At 37.0% G+C, this 7,287-nt stretch overlaps 1 long non-coding RNA gene across 1 annotated transcript; it reads right to left on the reverse strand.

Moving 5' to 3' along the window:
* Positions 1 to 511: 511 nt before the first annotated feature.
* On the reverse strand, positions 512 to 5,212 carry LOC121408589. The gene is made up of 4 exons (XR_005969061.1): positions 4,922 to 5,212; positions 3,370 to 3,547; positions 2,566 to 2,722; positions 512 to 845 (listed from the first exon to the last, which is right to left on the reverse strand). It is a non-coding gene; the product is annotated as an uncharacterized LOC121408589 (long non-coding RNA).
* Between the last annotated feature and the right edge of the window lie 2,075 nt (positions 5,213 to 7,287).

The raw sequence follows: 7,287 nt of genomic DNA on the forward strand, positions 1-7,287 counted from the left end.
ATTCATGACGACTATTTTCACAAAATATTGCTAAACTTTAAAATTCAATAACTTTGTTATCCAATTTGATGAAATTTTTGGCAATTTGCTCAGTGAATTCTACTCTATAAATATTTTCAGCCCGGACCATCCCTTTAAGAAGGACTTCTATTGCTTCCCCCCCACAAAATAAATAACATGAATCAGCGTTGATCTCATTACATTATTGAGGTAAAACCATAGGAGGTATTTTTCTGAGTTTAGAGAACTGCATTTAAGGAGATTTCAAGTCTTCGCAAGATGTGCAGTTTTGCATAGACATCCAACAACCATGACATACATGCAGAATAGGTATTGACTAAGTCATTGTGTGAACTTATTCCGTTGTTATGATTTGCGCTACAGAATTGAGATACTTAATTTAGTATCAGGATTATTAGATAGAACAAATACAGTCAGATAGCTGCCCTGAACAGATTTCAATGTTGGGGTCAAAATTTTACTTGCCCACATTAAATTTTTTTTTTTTACCTTTTTGGGTAAGCAACTTAAGCACTTTGATATTTTCACTTGCCTTGGTCAAGTGAGCATGCGCTACAGTCAAACCTAAGTGCTCTCAAAGATTGCCAACAGTAACGTTCTAATATTGTTCAGGAAAATCAGAGCTTTAACCTAAATTGGCCAAAAAATAAATAAATAAATAAAAACTTTGAAAAAGTAAGATGATAATCAATACTTACTAATTGGAGATTGATGAAAGATTCAAGACTTTGAAGTACGGCACATTTAATTTGCCTCATTCCCCTTTCGTTCTGCCGATCAAAATCCCAGGAAGTACTGAAAGCCAAATTTTCTTCATTGTTGACCTGTATAAATGAAAATACGGTTTGAGCAAAGAAGTGACCGGTGAAGGAAGGGAAAACAAAATAAGAATGGGAGCAAAGAAAATAGGAAAGATGAAGGTAAGGAGATATCAGCATTTTCAAACTAAATGTGTTTGCCTGCAAGTGAGATTCAATCTTACAAGTGGAATGGGTACAAGTATATAATTGAGATAAGGATTGAAGATAATAAAGGGATTCACCATGGTGATTTCAGCCAAAATGTGTATCACCCATTAATATACAACAAAATCATTTTATATTCAAAAGGCTTGTTGACCCCTGCCTGTGACCTTGGAACTGGAGGTGACCTTCAAATCTCTGAAGAACATCATCTCTCTTAGATTGGTAACAATTTATGAGTGATGATAGAAATTTAAACAAACAAACAAACAAACCAAAATCCTAACAATGAGCTCCAAAAGTTCTTCAACCCCTGCTGTAACATTTGACCTGGAGGTGACCTTCAACCCACTCCCCGGGACATCTACCATCCAAGTTTGGTAAAAAAATGGGCATACACTGTACATGGATCAAACGTTATGAGCTGTAATACAAAACTTGCCCTAATAGGCTTAACTTTGACCCATGCTCATCATCAGCCTGACCCATGAGGTGACCCTCATGTTTGGTAAAATTGAAATAAATTTGCATATAACCATGCTTCTCTCCAAGTTTGATTAAAAGCCTTGAGTACAAAGTTATTCAAGTTTTGTCAGTGTTCCCATTTGAAATTCCTGCAATGCATTACTGCTACACAATCCGGGGGGGGGGGCACTCGACCCAAAAATTGGTGGGGGTGTGCCGCGGGCGAGACAAAAAACGGGGGCCTTGGAGTGGGCTAATTGTAAAAAGGAGGGTCCTCGGAACGGGCTTCAGAACTACAAATGTTTGTGAAATCGGGGTCCTTGGAACGAGTCGCCTGCATGTGAGTGCCTTCATGCATCCCTATGGAACGGGCATACGTGCATGCAGCTAGACCGGCAGCATGGGCGGCGGGTGCGCTAGCACAGAGGCAATGGTCAGACAGCGTTCATTGCAGCGGCTGCTTTTTCAAAATTACGACTCATTGTAGCAGATCGATCGGAACGGCATAACAGAAAATATGCGAAGCTTTGGAGCGGATTCCTTTTTCACGAGAAGAAAATAATATGCCTTGAAGTGGCTTTCTTCGTTCTTTTTCTTAATAGGCTAAAAATGCTATGTCTTGGAATGGAAATTTTAGTGTAAAAATGGGGGTCCCCTCCGCTGCACATACCCACTATGCATTATATACTGAGTGCCCCCCCCCCTACACAATAATGCAATAATGGTGAATAATGCTGATAATGCTGTGCGCAGTGTTCAGCTGGTATTATGTTGAGAGTCAATTATCTCTCTTTAATGGCTTGTGCAACACGATAGTAAAAAAAGGGTCTGTGTTACTTCCTCTTTAGAAATTATTACTCTGAATTGGTGTATGTTACTGTAGAACATCACTTGCTTGTATCGATGAGGTCCATTAACTATACTAATTATGTTGGACAGGATTCGGTGTACATAAGAACACTGATTTCACTTTAAATTGTAAGCATTGTTATTCTTACACACCTGGAGAGGAAATATCCTCTTTTGCAGTTTAAATGCTAATTGATGCAGCTTTGTAAAAGTCTTCGCACTGCTACTGTAAGTTTGAATTGAGTATAACTATAAGACTGAAACTTACTCTGCGTCATTTTCTGGTCCACTCCAGCCCCTAGGATCTTTCTATACCCTAGATTAATCTTCTCCGCAAATTTCAAAGTCTGCCTGGACAACTTTGGCCACATTGTGAAAAGGGCACCAGGAGCTGCATCAATTGTTAAATCAAAGTCTTGATCAATCTGAAAATGAAATAAGTATTTATATATAAGCTGTATAACACATAATACAATTACCAGCAATACCATGTTTTCATACATTACCGGTACATTGTAATTAAAGTCATGCTAAATATTGCTCATTTAATAAAAAAATAAAACTTATCAATGTTTGTAACAAAAACCCTAGGTCACATGCACACACTGCACAAATCAAGTAAAGTCTAGTGAGCTTTGACATTGACCTTTCTATTTCTAACCATTTATCACATTTTTTTAAAATATTGATCACTATTGGAGTAATTAACCACTGGAGAAAAATACTTAGTATTTGCAAAATGAGGGGGGGGAGTTAGGTGGGGAAATCAATATCCCCCCCCCCTCGCCAGAGATTGACATTCATGGGAAGAAGACATAACTTAATCTTTCCAATCGGATTTCAGAACAACTTTTCCACTAATCATAGAATTATGACAACTAAGATGCAACTGAATTTTTAACACTGAGGCAGAGTAAGTGATCCTATGATCTTGCACTATATTCTCAAGCAAGAAAGAGAATAATTTTGGAAATTCATAACCAAAAATGCTTCGTTCAACTTCGAACAATTAAATTAATTTTTTTTTTTTCATAATGCGAATCCACTGCACTAAGTAATCAAGTTATTTTACCATTCCCAAAAGCTGTAGATATTTGTCAAGAATTTCTGCTGTGCTTGGTCGCGGGTTTCCTCTAGTCAACTCATATCTCGGTACCGAGGTTCGTCACATTAACAACAATGTTGTCAGGTGATGAGTAATATTGCATCCAGTAGGTGTCTTCTTCGTGCTCATCTTCTGCAACATTTAACTGTGATAAACATGAATCAAAGATCAATAGTAACATTAATTATTACACAAGTTATCTGACTATTCTATAGAGAACGGATGGAATAAGTGGATAAATTGTAGAAATTCTCAATAAAAAATTCCCCTATGCACAGTGGGGAATTTACATGAAGTCAACCTAAATGTAATTCCTGTATCTCAGATTCAAAATTAGTTTCTGATCATTCACAAACTGTACATACATCTGCAATTACAATGTAACATTTAGATCTGTTGCTCTTTGCATGTAGGCCTGTCCTCGCTAGGCTGGCCAATAATAAGGGACTATTGGCCAAGCTAGGCCAGGATTTAGATCTAGGTTTGGACCTATAGTATAGACCTAGATTTTAATGGGGTTTAACATACACATATGTAGACGTACAAAATTGAATAAAATTGACTAGAAATAGATCTAGCCAGGCCTACATTACACGTAGGCTATGTGCTTGAGGACGGCCCGGTCCGAGCTTGTACCGGACCCGGTACCTCGCGCATATCGCATCCGCATGCGATCATCGGCAGTGAATTATTTATGTGTGAGGATCTTCATCACAGTTCATGTAGGCTATAATTCAAATCACCAATTTTGAGACTAATACTAATAGAAGCATGGAAAGAAGTGAAACTTTGTGTAAAGATCGTGATGTTGCATGAATTTCATATTTCACCCCCATAAAATCCCACCTTTTGTCACTCAGAATATCAGGGGAGCGTTTCATGAAAGGACTTGTCGGACGTTTTATCTGACAAGTCCCATTTTATCCGACAGTTACTATAGAAACAGTGCCTCTCAGCCAATCAGAATCACGGAAAGATGTCAGATCTGACAACTTGTCAGACAAAAATGTTGATGAAACGGTCCCCAGATCGAGTTCATGGTCTCGAAGTTCGTGTAAGTGGAGCATGGTGTAGGCCCTAGTGGTAATTAAGTGGAGTGGATCCTGCACGAACTTCGCTCAAGGTACCATAGTCTGCGCACATGCGTATCTGCGCAATTCTAGTAGAATCTATAAGATACGTAATGCAAACTTTACACATCTAATGCATAGACAGATATTTATTGCAAAATCCGACTCACAAAGGTGGAAAAATAATGAAATTTGGGTATTTCTTATGACAGCCTCAAAATGCAGCCTTTCTCATCAAAATCTCCAAATCACGTGCAAAAGTGAATGGGTGCGCAGACTGGGGGACCATTTTTTTTTCAATCTCAAAATGGCGACTTTAACTTGGCGACCATCATATAGAGTTACACACGTACATGCACACACAATAAAAGCACTGCAACAACGGTAACAATGCATTGACTTTTGAGATTATTCATGAACATTCACTCGAAATCAAGCACTGAATTTACCTCTAAAGATTGGAACTAAATGTGGGAAGTCCCACTCCTGAAGCAGGTTTGTCACCCCAAATCTTTCATTTTCTAAAACGGAGATTAAACACGATTTTTCCAGTGCACTGCAGCAGTCTCCGAGTCGAACATACTCAACGCCATCTTCCGACCACTAGCATAGCACTGCGCACGCGTACGCATGCGCTTTACATGTGCCGGTATCTTGTACAACCCCCTGTTCAAGCCTTCTGTCTACGGACCTTAAACAGGTCAATTCGCCGTGTTTTATACCGATATTTATCAAAGCTTAAACATTTGCTGTTCAAAAAATTATACAGCACCTCTTATACAGCGATATTTTGTACAGCGTTTTTACTGTGTAGGATGGACTTTGATGAAAAGTACAAGCATGTGAATGCAGCCATACATATATGCATTTTCATAATGGGATAATTGCCTTGAGCCTGGGGATGTTTTTCAATTCTTTGTGAGACGTGCAATCAATTAAATGCTCGATACAGCCCCCGTTCCAAGGATGCTTTATATTTCCTTAAAGTGAATGAACATTTTAGTTAGTATTTTATTGAAAATCCCCTTGAGATAAATTGTAGTGACAACCATCTATAGGAAAATATTCACCCTTAAGGCCTTTAGAAACAGAAAAACAAATGAACTTAATTTGCATCCTCATTTTGTGTGTGTGAGTGGGAAGATGATTCTCTTTGTTTTCACCTGAACATTTAAAATAAAATTGCTTTCAATCCTTACAAATTTTTAAGAATATAAAGTTTGAAGGAAATTAATTTCTTCTGATGTCTCTGATATATTTTTGCTCATTTATTTGTCCCACTTCTGCAGGCAAATTCAGATTCATTTTCCATATACAATACATCAAACATTTAAAGATATCTCGTTCTTATTTTCAGATCTTTAAAAAAAATGAATATAAATCTAAACTTATGCCACTGTTTAAGAGCTTTAGAAGCACCTTGGTATAATTATAAATACTTTTCCAAAGTTTAATTCTGGATTTATTTTACAATTTTATTTCTGCTCTTTACGGTTATTTGTCAAAAATTTAATTCATGTAGCAGCAATCAATTTTGAAGCTTATTTTAATTTTGAAATTTTACCTGGTGATATTTGTGTCAGCTTCAGAACGTCTGCTGACTTATCGCTGTTTGGTTGGTCTATTCCTGGATCAATACGGATATTGTCTAAGCGTGTTTACCCTCTTAATTCTGGCCAACATCGACTTTTATGAGGAGGTGATAGCTTGCATTATCGGTTTCCATGGTTACCGTCTCCCTCATCGTGTCTCGAGGGAAATCATCTGGATATGGAGACGGCCAGTCGGGGTATTAAAGAATACTCGGCTGAATTGGGGATAAAAACATGTTTAGATCCCCTTATGGATTATAACCACCATTAATAATAGGTTTTGCACGTCTTTACATAGATTTAACCTTTCTACCTCCATGCATAGATTTAACCTTTCCTTTGCCTGTGATATAAATACCCTTTTCTGATGTCAATAGGTTTTTTTTTGTGGCTAAAATATAGAAAAACAGTAGACTTTTCTTATATATATGGCAATTCAAGTTTAAACTCCTATATGAAACATACGATTGTCTGTGGTTCATTGACTTCTTTATAACACCTTCATTTTCATTGAGATATCAAAGTGTGCAGTACATGTGTACCAAAATAAGAAGGGAAATCTACTATTTAATAAAGAAATGTGAAAGAAGCATAAAAAGTCTAGAAAATTTCATAAAATTTCATGAAATACAAAAATCGTTTTTGTTCTTGATTTTGCAGCTTACACTATAAATAAACCAAACTAAACTTCAAAGTGCTGATTTTTTTTCATTAAATTTGAACTAGACGCATCAACACTTTGAAGTGCAGTCACTCTACACGCTCTTTAAGAGCTAAATTAGCTCTTCGTTTTTCAGAGTTTATAGTACAGTACCACTGGTATTAGTGGTGACAGTGTAATAATCAACGGGACAAGAAAATGAAACAGAATTATTGAATTATGGGTGAACAAACTGACCCTTTCCTGTAATTATTATGAATAGGTATGTTTCAAGAGGTCCTATGGATACCATTGAGAGCCGCATTCATATTCAATATAATATAAAAATAAATTAGGCCTTAATCGTGTACAGTCAATAATGTCCTTATATTAATGAATTGAGGTTTATGTGTCTAGATATGAGAGAGACAAAGGCTAAAATAGAGAAAGAAAGAGAGAGAGAGAAAGAAAGAAGACCATCTGACATGGCGTCACCCTCTTCATGGAGCATCTCCAAGTTTGGGATATTACATGTATGCCCACCATTTCAGAGCATCAAAATTCTCAATCAATATAGAGGAGA

Source organism: Lytechinus variegatus, chromosome 2 (genome assembly GCF_018143015.1).
Source record: "Lytechinus variegatus isolate NC3 chromosome 2, Lvar_3.0, whole genome shotgun sequence".
Classification (NCBI taxonomy): domain Eukaryota; kingdom Metazoa; phylum Echinodermata; class Echinoidea; order Temnopleuroida; family Toxopneustidae; genus Lytechinus; species Lytechinus variegatus.